Raw genomic sequence first — 20,023 nt, forward strand, 5'->3', positions numbered from 1 at the left:
TTAACCTAGCTTGGCATTTAAGAAAGAAATAAATAGTTGGTCAGTTTTTCTTATCTTCTTTGTTTTGTCCAAAAGTAATATTAAAATTCTTTTTCCCCTGATTTTAAGGATTGGGAAAGAAAGTAACTAGGTGAAGGGCTTAACTGAGGGACAGTTAACTCGATACCTTAGGCATGAAAAAAAGATTGGACCCAGGTGTTACACTGTCCTTGTGGAAAATAAGAAAGGAAGGAGTAGACACAACTGCCTGGAGTTCAGACACCATGAATACCAAGGTTAGAGCCAGCAGAAGGACAGTTTTGCATGTGCAGAATTTTAAGATGGCAGACACGGCTGTATTAAAGTGAGCTTTTCCAAAACAAAATTAAGATCCCATTAGTGGAGTAATTGGTTTTCTTGAAGGCTTAAGGTGCAGGACTCCCTTCAGGAACAGCTTGATCTGTGTCCTGGATATATGACAGAATATCCAGAGGCAAACAAGCATTGATGGTGGAGAAATGGACTTTAATGGACGAGTAGGCCAAACCAGATGCAGAAATTCACAGAGATAGTGAAACTACAGTGGAAGCTTCAGATAAGAGTAGTTCCAGTCTATGTTTGCAACAGCAAATGGAGAATCTTTTACACTTGGTGGTGTAAATTTTCTAGTATTAGGCTTCTCTGCCTCCTGTAAAACCTGTATCACATCTTAAAATAGTCCAAGGCACCCAGGAAACAAACTCAGCCACTGATACAAGAATAATTCCAACTTTATTCAGTCAAAGAACTATAAAAAAAAAAAACAAAAAAAAAAAAAAAAAAACATAAATGCTCTCTTTATACAGTACGTTTTCGTTAAAACCTTCATCAGATGTGGACTGCATGTAACAAAAATCCTTTTATACCTTTAGTTCCCATCATTTAAAAGTTTAAAGATACAGTGAAAATGTAATATTCAAGACTAGTTTTCTAAACATACTGGTAAGAGACATTCATCCATTAGGTATTCCAAAAATGCAGGGTATACTGGCCTTCTCCACTTTTAAAAAATTAAGGGCGTTTTGGTCTATTAAACCCTAGGCAGGTCACGTTACAGGCCAATATGCCTCCAGGACTTAACGAAAATATCTCTATAGTTCCTTATTAAAAATTACATCTGCTAAGTTATGACCGATTTCTGTTAACATTTTTGTTATAAGTACATGGTTGAACCTGTTTCTAAAATATCATTATAATTCTCTTGTACCGTTTTCTATAAATACTTTTTATGTAAACTTGTAAGTTTTAAGCAAGATGGTGTTATGGTGACGGATGCGTTTAATGTGGAGGTGGGGTTACATCAAGGATCAGCTCTGAGCCCTTTCTTATTTGCAATGGTGATGGACAGGTTGACAGACGAGATCAGACAGGAGTCCCCGTGGACTATGATGTCTACAGATGACATTGTGATCTGCAGTGAGAGTAGGGAACAGGTGGAGGAGACCCTGGAGAGATGGAGATATGCTCTAGAGAGAAGAGGAATGAAGGTCAGCAGGACTAAGACAGAATATATGTGTGTGAATGAGAGGGAGGATAGAGGAATGGTGAGGATGCAAGGAGTACAGGTGGCAAAGGTGGATGAGTTTAAATACTTGGGGTGAATAGTTCAGAGTAACGGTGAGTGTGGAAGAGAGGTGAAGAAGAGAGTACAGGCAGGATGGAGTGGGTGAAGAAGAGTGTCAGGAGTGATTTGTGACAGACAAGTACCTGTAAGAGTTAAAGGGAAGGTCTACAAGAGGGTAGTGAGACCAGCTATGTTATATGGGTTGGAGACAGTGGCATTGACAAAAAGGCAGTTTGAGCTGGATGTGGCAGAATTAAAGATGTTACGATTTGCACTGGGTGTGACAAGGGTGGACAGGATTAGGAATAAGTATATTAGAGGGTCAGCCCAGGTTGGAAGGTTTGGAGACAAAGCCAGAGAGGCCACGATTACGTTGGTTTAGACATGTGCTGAGGAGGGATGCTGAGAATATTGGGAAAAAGATGCTAAGGATGAAGCTACCAGGTAACAGGAAAAGAGGAAGGCCTAAGATAAGGTTTATGGATGTGGTGAGAGAGGACATGCAGGTGGTTGGTGTTGACAGAGCAAGATGCAGAGGACAGGAACAAATGGAAACAGGTGATCTGCTGTGGTAACCCCTAACAGGAACAGCCGAAAGAAGATGATGTGTTATACATGTTTTTATGTCTTCAAGGATCTTGGTTTTAACACAGAATGCTATTACTGAGGTCTCACACAAACATTGATTTTGGAGAAAGCACACATGTATTACTCAAAAAGATCACTAGAGGGAGCTCAAATGCAAGTATTTAGTGTCAATTTTTAGGTTCGTAGGTAGGTACTAGGCTATCTGCCCTGGGGCCTATACAAGCCCAGTCAAAAAGGTACCCTGTCTTTTGCCACCAAAGAAAATTATTTTCCTGTGCCACTGTCAAGCAGAGTCACAGAGGCGATCCCCAGGGTGAATTTCCTATTTCCCATCCAATCATCAAGATTTTTCTTGAGTGCTAGGATTTCCACCTTTTCAAATTGCCAAAGTGGGACATTTTTGGTACAAACATCAGATTTTACAGGCCGACACATACCCACGGTCAGTACAAAAGTTAGAACTTAAATTTTTTGCCTAAATAAAAGCTTATTCTTGTAGCATTTTAGTTGCTTATTCTGTTTCAACAGTTATGTATTTTAGATACAGAATAACTGTTTTAAGCAACTATTACATAAAATATAGGAAATAATTTTGTCCTAAAATCTCAGGATATTTGCTATTTTTACAATTTTTTGTCAGGACACAACTGCCCAAAGAGGGACTGTCCCTCGCAAAGTGGGACAGGTGGTAACCTTATAATGAGGAGCTTTGTTTGATATAGATAGGTAATTTATTCCAGAGTATGGGAAGTCTCTGGGACAGGAATATATCCCTCCGGCATGTTCTGTTTATTGTGGTGACAAGGTTTAGGTCCCTAGAGCGTGTAGCTCGGACGGATTGGGATTTCTTTAAGTGGAGCATGTCCAACAGCTCAGGGTTTGACATAGCTTTGTATGTTAGGCAGAGATCACCTCTGAGTAGGCGATATGTGACAGAGTAAAGCTGGAGTTTTTTGAGATAGTCTGCATAGGGCATCTGTTTGAGGCCGGTAATCCTCTTTGTGAGGTATTTCTACGGCCTTTCCAGTTATTGTAGATGTCCTGTGAGGTACATACCAAAAGGGGCGTTTGTACTTTATAATGGGTCTAATGAGTAGAGAGGAACAATGACATCTTATTTTCTGGATTAGAAACATTTTGTGATGAGGTGCGCCATGTAGAAGGATTTCCCAACTACTGTGGCAATGTGATTATCAAATGAGAGACTACTGTCCACCTGTGTCCCAAGGTCTCTTATCACACTTTCAGTGTTAAGTATACTACCACCTATGCTGTAGTTCATGGGTACAGAGTTTTTACCAAAGGGGAATGGCAATGCATCTTTTGGCATTGAGCTTGAGGCCATAGCTTTGACATCAGGCATCTGTCTCAGTGAGGCCCTTTTGTAGGATGTCCACATCGTTAGGAGTGAGTTTCAGTTATGGCTCCTAGTTTGCAGTCATCTGCGAACTTCGTTAGCCAAAGACCTTCTGTGTTTGGTATCTACTTCTCTGAAGTACAGGCTAACAGGAGAGGACTCAGGACTGAACCCTGTGGTACTCCACTTGTCACTGGTCTGAAGTCGGATTTGGAGTCTGCTACTTTCACAGTGTGGGTTCTTATCAGTGAGCCAGTTGGCAACCCATCTTGTGACATAGGGATTTATACCTAGTCTTGTGAGTTTATCTATAATTCCAGAGTGGGGGATAGTGTTGAAAGCTCTGGCAAAATCTAGATAGGCTGTGTGAACCACCTTACCCTTGTCTACGGCTTTGGTGACTGCTTCAAAGAAATCTATCAGGTTTAGGAGACATGATCTGCCTTTTACAAACCCAAACTGGGTGGGGTCCAGAGTTTGGAGATTACCAATGTCTTTCGTTACAAGTTCCATGAGGATACGTTCCATGGCCTTGCAGACCAGGCTCGTCAGGCTAATGGGGTGGTAGTTCCCAGGGTCCGTGGTGGCTCCCCCCTTGTGGAGTGGGATAACAGTCACTGTGCGCCATTCAGCAGGCACAAAGCCTGAGGTGAGGATATGATTGAACATGGTACTAAGGTGGGATGCCAGTTCTTTCTGTAGTTCCTGTAGAACGCAGCCTGGGATGTTGTCTAGTCCCATGGATGCTGTGTTCTTGGCTTTGGAGAGTGTGGTTTTTACCTGTGCAGCAGTGATTACAGGAAAGTACAGTTTTGTACCTACCATAAATGAAGATGTTCGAGTGCTAATACCGCTGCAGTCCTTACATATGGGTTCTCCTGCCGTCAGGCGGGTCCTCGGTCGGCCGAATTCCAAAGTCTAGGTCCGGCGTCGGTTGTTGTCGCTTCTTCCCTGACGTCAGTGCGACAGGGGTATATAAGAACCAGCTGACGCCATTTTCTTCAGTTTTTCTTGCCCCAGATGTCAGGTGCCCCCAGAAGGAAGGCAATACATAAAATTAGGTAATAATGCAATGCAATATAATCAAAAAACAGTAGTTGCAAGCAAATACACCATAAAAGCATACCCCTAGAGGGGAAGGAGGGAGGGAAACCTGGACTGCAGCTGTATTAGCACTCGAACATCTACATTTATGGTAGGTACAAAACTGTACTATGTTCATCGTGCATACAGCTGCAGTCCTCACATATGGGTAGAATCCCAAAGCTAAGAAAGGGGTGGTAGGCATTAGGTGTAATTAGGAGGAGCAAAAATGCCCTGCAGGACTGCAGTGGCAAAGCCTGCTCTAGATTTGGAGTATAATGGTAAGTTGTAGTGCTTGGAGAAGGTATGCAGAGAACTCCAAGTGGCTGCTTCCAAGATATCCTTGGTAGGAACTCCTCTGAGAAAGGCTGTAGAGGTGGCTGTGGCCCTGGTGGAATGAGTTCTAATGCCTGTAGGTACAGTTTTGCCATGAAAGGAATAGCAAAAGCGTATGCAGTGGGCTATCCATTTTGAAATTGTCTGTTTGGAAATTGGCTTTCCTTGAGCTCCTACTGCATAGGCCACAAACAGCCGTTCTGATTTTCTGAAAGGCTTTGTTCTGTCCAAATAATAACGCAGTTGTCTGTGGATGTCCAAGGAATGTAGCAATCTCTCCCCTTTGTTTTGAGGATTAGGATAAAAAGTAGGTAAGTGTATGGCCTGATTTAAAGCTACCCTGGATACCACTTTAGGCAAAAAGGACGGGTTGGTTCGTAAGGAAACTCTGTCCTGATGGAAGATGATAAAAGGCTGGACAGCCATGAGGGCCTGTAATTCTGAAACTCTACGAGCTGAGGTGATAGCCAGAAGGAAAGCTGTTTTCCAGGACAAGTACTGCAAATCTGTTGAAGCAGCTGGCTCAAAAGGAGGCAGGGTAAGTTTTTCCAAAATGAAATTAAGATCCCAAGCAGGTATTGGTTGTTTCCTTGGAGGTCTCAAATTCTTAACCCCTCTGAGGAACTGTCTTAAGAGAGGGTGAGAGAATAAAGGATCAGTGTTGTATTCTGCAGAAATAGTAGAGGCATGGATTTTGATGGAGGAGAAAGAAAGTCCACTGCTTAGCAGTTCTGTCAAATATTGTAGTATTTTGGGGTAAATTGAGTTTTCCAGGGTCCTGGCCCTTTTTCTCATTCCAGACACAAAAACGTTTCCATTTTGCGGAGTAAGCTTTTCTAGCTGATGGCCTTCTGGCCTCCAAAATGACATCCTGCACCTCCTTGGAGAGTAGGGCCTGCTGTGATGCTAAGGAATCTTCCATGCGGCTAGATTGAGAGTCTTTAGCTGACTGTGAAGAGTTTTGAAGCTGTGTTGAGTCAGAAGAAGAGGCATTAGAGGCAGGGTCCATGGAGGGGAATGCGTCAGGCTCCTCAGGAGTGGGTACCAGTGTTGCCTTGGCCAGTTCGGAGCAATGAGGATCATCTTTGGTCTGTCTGCTCTGGTCTTCAATAGAACTTTGGGCAGCAGAGGAAGAGGTGGAAAGGCATAAACTGTCATTGATGTCCAGCTGAAAGAGACAGCATCCACTCTCCAGGCCTTTGGATGGAAGATCCTTGAGCAGAATTTTGTCAATTGATGACTTTTGTGGGAGGCAAATAGATCTATGTCTGGGCTCCCCCATTCTTGGATTATTTCTGTAAAAACTTTTGGATGCAACTTCCATTCGTGTGGATCTGTCATAATCCTGCTTAGGTTGTCTGCCAGCATGTTTTCCTTGCCTGGCAAGAACTGTGCTTGTAGTTCCATCTGTAAGTCCATGGCCGTGTTCCAAAGTGACATGGCCAGTCTGCATAGGGGGTAAGAATGTGTCCCTCCCTGCTTGTTTATGTACCACATAACTGTGGTGTTGTCCGCTCTTATCAATAGATGACCTGGTCTTAGAAAGTTCTTGAAAGCTATAATAACATTTATTACTGCTAGCATTTCTTTTTGATTGATGTGAAGGTGCTTTTCTTTTTGGGACCATCTGCCCTGAATGCACCGATCTGTCATGTGCGCCCCCCAGGCGTAGTCCGAGGCGTCTGTTGTGATGACTTGATTTGCTTGAGGCTTGCTGAAAGGGAGACCTGTGTTTGTTTGGCATGCTTGAGCCCACCACAGAAATTCCTTTTGCAGACATGGAATTAGTGGTATTATTGTTTCCAAACTGTGGCTGTGTTGAGACCATATGTTTTTCAGGTACCATTGTAGTTTCCTCATATGCAGCTTTGCACATGGGATTAGTAAGATGCAAGATGCCATGAATCCCAGAGCCTGCAGGATTTTCCTTGCAGTAAGCCTGGTGCAATTTGCTAGTGTTCTGAAGTATTGTATTAGTTGCCCCTGTTTTTCTGGCGTGAGGTAGGCCATCTGGGTGTTTGTGTCCAAGTTGGCACCCAGGAAAATTATCTTCCGAGAGGGTATTAGTCTTGATTTCTTTTTGTTGACTGTGTATCCCAGAGAGTTCAATAACATTATTACATAAGACAGATGTTTCTGAAGGATGTGTTTGCTGTCCGTTTAGATCAGGCAGTCATCCAAATAGGGATATATTTGTATCCCTTGAAGTCTGCAGTAAGCAATTACTGATGTCAGGCATTTCGTGAATACTCTGGGCGCAGTAGAAAAGCCAAAGGGCAATGCAGAGAATTGATAATGAGTTGAACCTGCAAGAAATCTGAGGTATCTTCTGCAATTTTGTCTGATTGGGACATGCAGGTATGCTTCCTTGAGGTCCAATGTTACCAGCCAAGACTCCTTGCCCAGCATGGGAAGAAGTTGCTGTAGAGTGAGCATCTTGAATTTTGGTACGAATAGGAATGTGTTTAGGATGGATAGATCCAGAATAGGTCTCCAATCTTTTCCCTTCCTTGGCACCAGAAATAGCCTGGAATAAAACCCTTGACCTTGTTCGTGCATAGGTACCTCTTGAAATGCTTTCATGTTTTTGAGATCTGTAATTAGCCTTTGTGCCTCTGCCCTTTGATTGTGTGGCAGGTTTAGCATGCTTCTCATTTTTGGAAGGGTGTGAAAATGGAATTTGTAGCCTCTGTTTATAATGTCCAGGATCCATTTGTCCTTTGTGACAATATGCCAATTTTTTGAAAATAATGCCAGCTTTCCTCCCAAGGGGGCTGCCATTTGAGATCTGGTTGGCATGCAAAGTGGAAAGTCATTGGGTTTGCTTTCTGATAGATTGCGAGTTGTCCTCACTACCTCTTTGTGTAGGAGCTTGCCATTGTCTGCCTCTGTACGATCCTTGGGATTGTCCTCTGCCCCTCAGGCGCCTGTATCTGCCTCTTTGGGGTCTGTCTGTGGCAGGAAAGGACCAGTTTTTGGAAGGCCAATTTCTACTAAAACGTGGGGATTGTACCTGTAGAAATTCTTTCACAGTTTGCATTGATTTAGCCTTTTCCTCCATTTTCCTTAATACCTCCTCAGCATTAGAACCAAATAGTACATCCTTTTGAAGAGGAGCGTCTAGTAATTTAGTTTTGACATGATCAGGTAAGGCTTGTTCCTTAAGCCAGGCATGCCTACGTATGAATGATCCTGTAACAGCAGCTCTGCATGAGGCCTCTAGAGCATCATAACCACATTGTAAGGTATGCTTACCCACTTGTTCTGCACTATGTATCAAGTCCTGCAACTCCTTCAAATCTGGTTGTTCAGGTTGTGACATTTTACTTTTCAATTGTGATAACAAACTGTTGGTATTTTTGCATATGAAACGGACAGTTTAAGGCCCTCATAGATAAGGTAGCCGAGGTATATACCTTTTTTCCCCACCTTTCTAAGGATCTGGAATCTCTCTCGAAAGGCAAAGGATTTTTAGCAATGGAGGCCTTAACTCCCTTGGGGCCCTGTGAGATGGTTTCTGGGTCAGCAGCATGGCTCTTGTATAGGAATTGGTGTGAGTCAGGGACCCTGTAGTACCTGTCAGGCTTAACTGGAGCTGGAGGTAGAGAATCCGGGTTAAGGCAGGCCTCCGAGTAAACATCATCTAGAATGTCCAAGACAGGAGGTATAGCCAAAGGCCTGTGCTGAGGAAGTAAAAGAAATTCCCTGAGCCTTTTCTTGGAATCCGAATAATCCTGGCCTTCCCAGTGGAAGTGTTCCCTTAAGGTATGCAAAGTTTCCCCAAATGAGTAATCCTCAGGGGGGGATACAGAAGGAATGGAATCCTCCACATCAGAGTCTTCAAAAGGGGAGTAAGAATGTTCCTGATCATCAGAGTGCTCTGAAATAATGGAGCCCTGATCAGAGGAGGGGGAATCTTCCTCCACTCTAGGCCTTTTGTCTGGAGGGGGCTGAGAACCCCTGATAAGAGTAATTAAATCCTCAGCCATTTTAAGCATCTGTTTCTTAGGCATGGGGCCTGGAGATGGGCCCTGTGCAGTTGGTCTCTTAGAGTGCATGGTTGCTTTAGACTTAGTGAAAGCCTTGATAGAAAAAGAAGAGGAAGGTCTGAAGACACCTTGAGTGGAGGTGGACCTGTCCACATTCTGAGTTTCAACTCAAACAGTGGCTTCGGTATCAGTAGTCGGAGTGTGGGCCGAGGAGCCTGCGACCTCGGGTACAGGAGACACCGTCAAAGGCAGGTCGTCGGTAGGCAGGGGCTGCGTAGGCGCCTCGCTGAGAACCGGACCACGTGCAGCCGGCTTTGGTGTGGTGTCGGTAGAGGCCGTGGACCTCGAGTGTCGGTCCTTGTCTTTTCGTTTTTTAGAAAAAAACGGAGTCGGAGTACCCGACGACATAGTATAGTTAAATGCTTTTCCAAAAAAATGCTGGGCGAACTCCGCCCGATGCTTAATAGTGCGTTTGTTGAATGTAGCACAAAAGCGGCAGGCCGAGACCTCGTGGTCAGGGCCTAAACAAGGTATACAGAGGGAATGGAAATCCTTATGCGGTATTTGCTTCCCACAAGAAATACAATTATTAACTTTGTCTGACATCGGTCTGAGGCAAGAAAATGTTCCCCATCGGGGTACTTAGCTTTTAAGAAGACTTCGGTTTCCAAATTTTCGTAATCTCAGGAGCTGGCCGACCGGCACTTGCGAACTGCTTCTGCTTCAGGCACCGCGTGGCAAGAAAGACTTGAAGAAAATGGTGTCAGCTGGTTCTTATATACCCCTGTCGCACTGACGTCAGGGAAGAAGTGACAACAACCGACGCCGGACCTAGACTTTGGAATTCGGCCGACCGAGAACCTGCCTGATGGCAGGAGAACCCATATGTAAGGACTGCAGCTGTATGCACGATGAACATCTTTGCATTCTTCTGTTATAGAGATGGGCTCTTTACAGGGTGAGAGGTGGGTGAAGTTAGCACTGAACCTATCTGCCAGGATGTTGGCAATATCAGTTGGGTCTGTATATTTAGTGCCATTGTACTGCAATTCAGAGCAGATCTGAGTATTGCCATTGAAATTCTTGATATAGCTATAGAATGCTTTGTGGTTGCTTTAGAATCAGTGGTGAATTGGTTTTCGTAACTAGCTTTGGAGGATTTTATCAGGGATCACAACTTCTTGCTGAGGCTGACCAGGGAGCTCCTTCACTCATGGGATTTTACTCTCTTTTGCAACAGTTTCTTCCTTCTGTTGTACAGTTTGTTTATGGCAGGGGACCACCAAATTGGATTCTTTTTTTTGGAGGATAGCGTCTTGGTTCTGTTTGGGAAAGCACGATCCATGCACTCATGTAAGTGCTTATAAAATGCAATTGTGTAGGATTCAGTAGTCGTAACCTTATTGTCCATCTGCATGGGTGTCATGAAGTTCACCACTTCTGTCTTAAGAAGCATGAAGTTGGCTTTGGAGAAATTTTTTACCATGGTTTCCTTAATGGGGGGGTGGGGGCAGAATGTAGATATCTAGGGTAATTAAGCTTATGGTCGGATCGGACCAATAATACGTTAACTTCAGGTGTGGAACACCAGTCACTCATGTTGGTAATGACTAGGATCTAGGATATTGTTGCCCCTGGTGGGGGTGTGGATAAGTTGATCCAGGGCATTGGAGTTTATGAATTCCAGAAAGCGTTGAGCGAAGGAGTTGATACATGAGTAGTTTTCCCAGTTAATGGTGGCGTAGTTTAAATTGCCCATTATAAGGGTGTTTGGTTGAACCCTAATATTTTCCAGTACATTAAGAAAAGAGGAGTGGGAATCCTTGGGCATGGTAGGTGATCTGTAGCAAGCTACAATTTGGATTGCAGTTTTGCCCAGAGTTAGTTGCACTTGAATAACCTCGGCTGCATTATGCTGAGCAACTAGCCTGGAGGTGTAGATATCCTTAATGAATATGGACACACCTCCGCCTTTGGTGTTCCGGTCCAGGTTACATGGCCGAAACATGTGGCATGAGTTATAGCCTGGTAGTGCAGGGCTGCTCTCTGGAGCCTTGAACCAGGTCTCAGTCACTGCACAGATATCGATGTTCTCCATTTTAAGGAGTGCCTCGAGTGAGTGCATTTTGAGATTTAGACTTCTAGCATTGAGTAGCATCACCCTCAGTTTTTGCTTGCCTGTTCCTGTTACGGTGGTGAATTGGTCATTTGAACCTTGCATAAAAAAGGCACTACAGAGGTGGCAAGAACCTTAGCCAGTATCCCAGAGGTGACAGGTGCAGGCTATCTCTGGCAGAGCATCGCGGTCTGTCGACCATGTCATCCCAGGCAGACAGATACTGGATCCCTTTAGAATGGCACCAGAAGCTTAGCCAGTTGTCCTTGTACTGCGGCATCATTCTGGGTGATGGCAGAATGCTACTCAGGGCTAGGGTCATCCCTGCCTGGGCTACAAGATCGGAGAGCTCTTCCATGTCTCTTTTCATGTAGTCCAGGGAGGTACGTCTCCGGTCGTTCACACCAACATGGACAATGACAGAGTCATATTTGTACTTGCTGTGGAGTGACCTGAGTGCGTGGGTTATGTGGCGGATCCTAGCACCTGACAGGGAGCTGACAGTAACCTTCTCCTTGTTTAGCCTGGTGAGTGGGAAATCAGTGTGCCTGACTTTAGAGTCACCTATGACTATTGTGTTGGGTACGTTGTTTTGCCTTATTGGCTGTGGTTGAGTGGCACACTGAGTCTGCGGGCTATGTGTCACTTGTGTTGTGTTGGGGGGTGGAGGTTGCTTGCATTTCTGCTTTGGAGGTCTCTGTTGCTTGAGCAGATTATTATTGAGAGCCTCCGCAAATGTTTTTGTGTTTCTATGTGTGGATTTTGGTGGTGCAGATTTAGTGAGACTATGTGATGAATGTGGTGTGGTGCAAGTGTTTACCTTCTCCTCTTGACTGTCAAGTTCAGTCTTGATTGGAGAGATCTTTACCTCCAGTTTGGCTAGATAAGTGCATCTCTCACAGGTTGTAGTGTTGGGTGGTAGGAGGAGAGGGTTGTCTTGTGTACATGAGGCAATTTCTACATTGCCCCAAGATGCCCAGATTCATCAGATAGACAGGAGAGAACACTGGGAGCTGACCCTTGGACATGCCTGAATAAAAAACTATTTTCCTCTAGATAAGTGAGGAAAGTGAGTACAAGAGCTGTTTTTTCTCTAAGCAAGTGAGGAAAGTAAGTACCAAAACAGTTTTCCTCTAGGTAATGAGGAAGGTTGAGTTCTGTAGTAATTAGTAGGTTATTTAGTGCTTACAAGTTCTGAACAACTGCTGATCACGAATAAGCAAATTAAAGTGCTAAAACTAAAAATCTGTATCTAGACTAAACTAGTTACAGGAAAGGGGGGAAACAAGTGCAAATGCGGGCTTTTAAATCAGAAAGTTGAGAGAGATGGAAAAACTGCCCAAACGGCCAATAACTACAATTTCTGGGCCAGAACCACCCCTTACGTGGTAGATAGGCTACCTAGTGCTTGCCACTCCCACTGATGAACTAGAAGGCTTCCCTCTAACACAGAAAGCTTGGGGGGCTCAGAAGCTTACATACAGTAAATCTGAATCTGGACTACACTAGTTACAGGAAATATATATATATATATATATATATATATATATATATATATATATATATATATATGGTTCCCTATCAGAAGCCTGAAACACTATAAGCCTGAAAATCAAAATCCTGAAACCAAAAGCCTGAAAATTCAAAATCCCGAAAACCCAAAATCCTGAAACTCAAAATCCTGAAAACACAAATAATGCTAATATGTCACTATAAAGACACTAATATCTACCAACTGACCCTGACCCTAACCCTAAGGTCCGTCACTATCGCACACTCACCTGACCTGCGCCCTAACCCTAACTCACTTAAACCGCCCCTAACCCCAATATTTGTCACTATTGCATACATGCCTAACCTGCGCCCTAACCCTAACTCACTTAAACCGCCCCTGACCCTAACATAAAACTAACCGCACACTCACCTGAACCCAACGCATGACCTAACACCACAGGGCCAACAATAGCAAAGCCACAATGACGTCAGCATGTCCATTTTGTGTTTTCAGGATTTTGAGTTTCAGGATTTTGGGTTTTTGGGATTTTGAATTATCAGGCTTTTGGTTTCAGGATTTTGATTTTCAGGCTTATAGTGTTTCAGGCTTCTGATAGGGAACTATATATATATATATATATATATATATATATATATACATACACATCTATATATATACATATATATACATATATATATATATATATATATATATATATATATATATATACACACACACACACACACACACACACACACACACACACACACATATATATATACACAGAAAAGTAGCTAAAACAGCAGTAAAAACAATTCAAATGCAGTGCAAGCTAGCACACTTGAGTATGTAGCAATGTTAGACCAAACACTTTAAAAACAAGTGCAGAAGGAGTCTATTAGGTAGAATGAGGTCAAGAGATGGGACTGGGGGGAGTGTCCCAGATCAAATCTACAGTGGGGGTGGGCAACTGCAAAAGCCTCCAAATTTAAATAACACAGGAATAGAGAGGGTGGGTATGGGAAAACCAACAACTTCAGCAGAGATCTGAAAAACTATACACTGAAGCAAAAATAACAGTGCACAACTCTGAAGTCAGCCAGCAATGATATAAAATTAGTCAAACAACAATTACCAGTAAAAATATACTCAGCTCTGTATATCTCCAGATAGTTTGAAGAGCACTCTGTCAGGACACAGGAAGGCTCCAGCAATGACATGCAGACTTTTACTAAGAGGGTCTAATTGTATGCAAGTAATCCTTGAGATAGTCAGATTTCATGCAATTCATGCATTTTTATATGTAGTTTTAATAGAAATGGATTTATTTATTTAAGCTATTTATAAATTGGGTTTGAAGTTTTAAGAAATTGTATATGCTTTTTAACATGTTTTAACATCTGTTAATATGTTTTAGGATGAATGTGTTGTACCAGTATGTTATTTAGAAAAGTAGTCTTGAATATTCAATTTTCACTGTATCTTTAAACTTTGAGTTTTAGTTAATTTAAATGACGGGAACTAAAGATATAAAAAATTATTTTTGTTACATGCAGTCCACATCTGATAAAGGTTTTAATGAAAACATACTGTATAAAGAGAGCATTTATGGTATTTTTTTTATTTCTCTGGCTGAATAAAGTTGGAATTATTCTTATATCAGTGACGGAGTAAATTTTCTGGGTGTCTTGGACTATTTTAAGAATTTGTTGGCGCCTTTGGCATTTTGTTTCTGTGTACCACATCTTCTTAAAGCAAGTATCTTTTAGGGATTAGAGCCCAATCATTCACAGAGAGGCTGGGTTGGGATACAGAAGCAGACCTTTCTGTTGGGTGATCAGGTTTGGTTGTATTGGGATTTTCCAGTAGTTTCTCTTTGATAGTTGTAACAGGATATGATATCAATGCTGCCTTGGCCAGAAAGTGGCCATGAGCATCAGTCTTTAGTGTTCTTTTAGATTTTTAGTAGGACCCTTGGAATAAGTAGCAGTGGAGGATAGGTGTATAGGAACATCACTGTCCACTGGAAGGAGGAGGCTTGTGTCCTCCAGGCCAGAGGAGATGGGGTCATGGAGCAGAAAAGGAGGAGCTAGTGATGCTATGGAGATGCAAAGAGGTCTGTCTGTGGAGTGCTCCAACACTGTATGACTGCATTGAAGACCTGTCTGTTCAGGGTCCATTTTTTGGGGGGTCCACAACATTCCTGTTTAAAAAGTCCACCAACATATTCTCTAAAGAGGGGATGTTAGCTACTGTGAGCATCATGTTCAAGTGAGTGGCCATTTCTCAAACCTCCTGTCCCGACCTGCACAGAGGTAAGATGTTGTGCCTCCTTGCATGTTTATATACCACATCACTGTGGTGCTGTCTGTGAACACCAGCAGTGTGCCTGGTTTCCAAAGGTGTGAGAGTCTGCAGAACTTGTAGAAGGGCCCTCAATTCTTTCAGGTTGATATGCTCCTTCAGGAGAGAAGATGACAATTTCCCCTGTACTTTGTGGATCCTGTTCAGGCCCTCCAAGTTTTTTTCCCCATCAGAGAAACACCTGCTTGATGCAGGGCAGCACAGGGATCAGGGTGTCCAAGGTATGTAAGTGTTGGGAACACAGTGATTTCAGGTACCAGTGAATTTTCCTCATATGCAGACTGGCCAGTGGAATCACCGAGATGGATGCATCCATGACCCCAGAGCTCTGAGGATCTCACTTGGAGCGCAGCAAGTCACAGAGCAGAGGGTTTGGAAAAAGCTTACCAGGTTTTGCACTTTTTTCCTGAGGAAGAAAGGCCTGCATTATGCTTGTGTTTAGTCTGTAATCCTGGAAGACTACCTGCTGAATGTAAATTAGATTACTTTTTTTGAAACTGATGGTGAATCCCATATATTGGTTAAGAGCCATATTGTGAAATGTAGATGCTCGAGGAGAGTGTCTTTGTTCAGGGCCTGAATCAACAGGTTGTCCAGGTAAGGGGGAAAAAAAAAGTCCCCAAGTACGTCAGAAAACTACCACAGGTGCTACGCACATTCTAGAAACTCTTGGGGCAGTGGAAAGGAACAAAGGGCAAATCAGTAAACTGAAAGTGTGATTAACCAGGGAAGAACCTGAGGAATTTCTTGCAAGAAGAACTGATGGATGGAGGGGTCTAGGTACATCAGAAAGGCCTGAGGAAGAATGAAGGGCAAGGCAGCGTGGAGAGAAAGCAGGCACTTTCAGGAATGCGTTCAGTAGGGAGAGGTCCAGGATGGGCCTCCACTGCCCTTCCTTACGTTGAACATGATAGATCCTGGAATAAAAACATTTTCCTATGTACAGGAAGGTGGTACTTCTATGGTGCCCTGTGCTAGCAAGTCTTTAATAAGGGGACCGAACAAAGGAAGTTGACTGGGAGATGGGTGGGGAAATCCCTTTTAGAGAGGGAATACCTTACCATGACATGGCATAACCTTCTTTGATAATGGTCAGACCCATTTGTCTGTAGTTACTACCTCTCAGAATGGAAGAGTCGAGGAGTCTTTTTGATTTTGGGGAGGGTGGGAAGGAGGGAGAAGGAGGGAGAGGGAGGAGAGGAAGATAGTAGCACAGTTTTGCTTCCACCTCCCGGAATCCCCCTTTGTCAGAAAATATTTTTTCTAGGTGCTTTTCTACGTCTGTAAGAGGGCCTAGGCTAACTCTTAAAGGAAGTGGATTTGGTCAGATAGATTCTATGGTAACCAGGGAATGTAGAGAGGAAAATCTGCCCTGCAGTCTTTCATGGTCTTGCCTTGCTCTTTCTGAGTTTGTGATACAAACAAAAGGTCAATGTCCAAAGGGGAATCCAAGATTTTCAATTTGAAGTCTTCAGGAATGGGCTGACCATGTAGCCATGCATACTATCTGATCACAGATTCTGTGTAAGCAACCCTAAACATAGCACCCACAGCATCATAGCCTGCCTATTTGTGTAGAGTGGGACATAAGCGACTGCATTTGCCATTTTGAGTTTGCTGTTTGAGGTTCTGTCATAACCTTGTGCAGAACCTGTAGCACAGAGAGCAGGTAATTTGTGTTTGATAATTAATAGTTCTGAATGCTGAAGTGGAGAAGGTCTAGATTTTCTTACACTACAGAGGCATGGAAGCAGTTGCTTGAGCTTGGGTCAGTTTTCTAAGTGTAGTTCATACCCTGGGCCTTAGAAACTCGGTAGTTTTAGAAAAAACTGAAGATGCGAAAGAAGTCGTCGGTTTGTGTCGAATATCAGTAATGCGAAGAACTTCCTCAGAAGCCGGTGCCTGCACAGCGGCTCTGGACCCATTCAAGGTAGAGACATCCGCAGTTTCTGTGGTCAAAGAAGAGTCTCGCGGCATACCTTACTCCGAACGGGTCTCGGTAGCGGCCTGCGAATCCATAGAAGCGGGCATCAGGGGCTGTGAAAGCGCCTCACTGTGTGCAGATGAACTGGCGACTACCTTAACAGAAACGTCAGCAGTTTTGGACCTGTACAGTCTGTCTCTGGCTTTATCCTTACGTTTTTTCTGAAGATCGATAGTCGGATGGCTTGCCGAAGCCATTTTGGAATACGAAGATCAAGAGCGAAAGTATTTAGCTATGATAAGGCCCAGACAACATATAGTTTTGGTGTTGAATAAAACCGACAGTGAGGAATGTCTGGGCCTAAACAGGTGATGCAGTAAGAATGGAAATCTCAGTGTGGTATTTGCTTTCCACAAGCGAGACAATTGTTAACTTTTTCTGACATCGGTTAGAGCAAGAAAAAAGGATCCCCAATGGGGTACTTAGCTTTAGAAGACTTTTACTTCAATTTCGGAAACGAAAACTCAGGTAGCGGCTGACTGGCACTCGTGTGAACTGCTTCTGGCTCTTCGGCAAGAAAGGCTGATGTAATGGTGTCGGCTACCTGTTTTTATACCAGTGACAACCTAACGTCAGTCCTGGAGGGACAGCAACCGACACAGAAATACTAAGCCTCTAGTATTCAGGTCAACTGAGGGCCACCCCTGGCAGGATAACCCAAGTGTGATGACTGCAACAGTGAAACACAAAGAACATTACTACAAGTGCCTGAGGAGCACCGAAAACATGATCTACAAAGCATTACTGAAAATGTTTTGATCACATGGGATCAGCCAAGAACATCAGTGAAATTTGAAGGAAGAAAATCATTAAGCAGTAGACAAAGGAAAAAGCAGCACTAATCTTCAAAACAGATATACCCAATGATTACATAGTCTTAAATGCTGAAACAAAGTTATAAAATGCCAGGATTTGCAAGCAGAAACTAGAGAAATGTGTAATTAAGACAGAGAATTCCAACAGTCATAGGAGCAACAGGACTAATAAAGAATTTAAGCATACTTCACTGTGCTAAATAATACATGCAACCTTGTATGAATTGCAGAAGGAAACAATTCTGGTTACACATCAGATTAGTATAGCACTCTTGGCAAACAAAGGCTGAAGTGATACTAATTTATTGTACCATAATAACCTAAATCAGGAATGGACCCAATTCCAGTTACAGTGTTAGAAATTGTGGATGCCATTAGGCCTAGTAGACACATAATCAAACATGAAGGAGGACATGGATGATGAATCACCTGCATGGCTTTTTGAGAATGCAACCCTAAGGTGAGGAAAGCTAACAATTTGTAGAGTCGCGTTGAAGTGACATCTAATGAATTCTGCCTGTTAGTTTGGTAATAACTGATACTTGGAAAAATAAAGAAGTTATTTACTCACCATAACGTTCCATGTTGGTAGTCCATCTCACCTTTCATTTTTACATATGGGTTCGGAGCACATCCTCGAGTCCGACTCAGCCGATTTATAAGCTTGAAGACTTCTGGTTGGCTCGTGGCTAAGCAGGTATCCCATAGTGCACCAGTACAAACCCCAGATCTTGTTTGCTGCTCACTAGAAGAAATAACCATAACAGACAAACCAATACTAAAGGGTCTCCAACCAAAGATAACCAAAATATTAGTACCCCCAGATTCTTCCAGGATGGGGGCAGGAGGGTGGGTTGGTAAAAATGAAGGGTGAGAGGGACTACCAACATGGAACGTTATGGTGAGTACATAACTTCATGTTGTGTAGTCCAATCTCATCTTCATTTTTACATATGGGACAGTGTCCCTAGCACCTTATTCTTGGGTGGCTCACTGGAAAATACTCCTGAGCACCATGGAGCCAAAGGCTGCTCTAGCCCTGGAAGCTAAATCCAATTTGTAATGTGTAATAATATTATCAAGTGGGACCCTGGCCTGAAAGGCTGCAGAGGTAGACAGAGGCCTGGTAGAATGAGCCTTGATCTTGAAGGGTAAAGGTCTGCCTTCCGAATTGTAGACAAAGACTATGCAACTGGAAATCCAATTTGATAGTGTCACTTTAGAAACTGGTAAGCCCAATCTGGATTCAGAAAAGGAAATGAATAGTTGATCTGATTTCCTAAACTCCTTGGTCAGATGCAAGTAAAAACGTAGTTGTCTATGAACATGTAGCTGACATGTAGCTGATGAAACTGATATTCAGCTGCATTACAGTGATTAGGGAAGAAGGACCATCCCCCTCTCTGTTTCATAAGTTCAAGGATTTTAACAAAGGTGAAATCTTCTGGGGGAGACCCATCACACCTTCATCCGAATCTATATCCTCCTTGAAAGACTCAGGAGAGTCATCTATATGCTTTCACTTGCACTTCTTCTTATGAACCGGTTCTTCAGGGAGGTCAGAGGATTTAGAATCACACTGGGAGCTAACGCAGCATGTGGTTTCAGAAGCCTGAGTTTCCAACTCTCCCTATCTGGCAGGATAAGAAACAGCAGCAAAATCTAGCCGGAGTTTTGGTGGAACTGAGCTAGAGGAGAATACCTTTTCCTTGGCATGCCAAAAAAACAATTCAAAGGCCACGAAGAGAACCACTGGTCTCCCAGAAATTGAAGACAGAAGAGGACCCTTGGCATAGACACAAGAGGAAGAGATGGCTCCAAAATTTCAGGGTCGAGCATCCCTTCAACACCCAGCACCAACACTACAACTCAGTCCCTTCCCAATCTGAAGGTATCAGAGTGAAAAGCTGTCAGTGTCAAAGTAGACTGTACTCTTGGCACTTCAGAGTTAGCCAGACCTAACACCACCGGAACACAAGGAAGGGCAAGGACAGGCAAGATGAATGGAGAAGGAGAATGTCCAATAGTAGGTACAGTCCTGGGGATGGTACCAAATGAACCCCAACTTGAATATGCATTCTTAGAAACTTTCTCATCACCCTGCTGGTATCATATTCCATTAAACGTCAAGATGACCTAGCAGAAGAGGTCACGGATTAAGGCCTGGAAAATCTTTCTTGAGGAATAGGCGAATATAATCTCTGGCTCACTGCTTCCAGCAAGAACCACGGTCAAGGAGGTGGACTGTTCAGAGAAGCTGTCACTTCCGACCTCCAGGCAGCTTTTGGATTAGGTCCGACTGGCACTGTTGGAT

At 43.3% G+C, this 20,023-nt stretch overlaps 1 protein-coding gene across 1 annotated transcript in view; it reads right to left on the reverse strand.

Annotated features, from left to right (window-relative positions):
- Positions 1 to 20,023, reverse strand: part of TRAPPC8 (trafficking protein particle complex subunit 8) — a 3,178,250-nt gene that overhangs the window by 2,865,068 nt on the left and 293,159 nt on the right. The window lies entirely within an intron of this gene.

Source organism: Protopterus annectens, chromosome 3.part0 (assembly GCF_019279795.1).
Source record: "Protopterus annectens isolate FY-2018-M chromosome 3.part0, PAN1.0, whole genome shotgun sequence".
Lineage (NCBI taxonomy): Eukaryota > Metazoa > Chordata > Ceratodontiformes > Protopteridae > Protopterus > Protopterus annectens.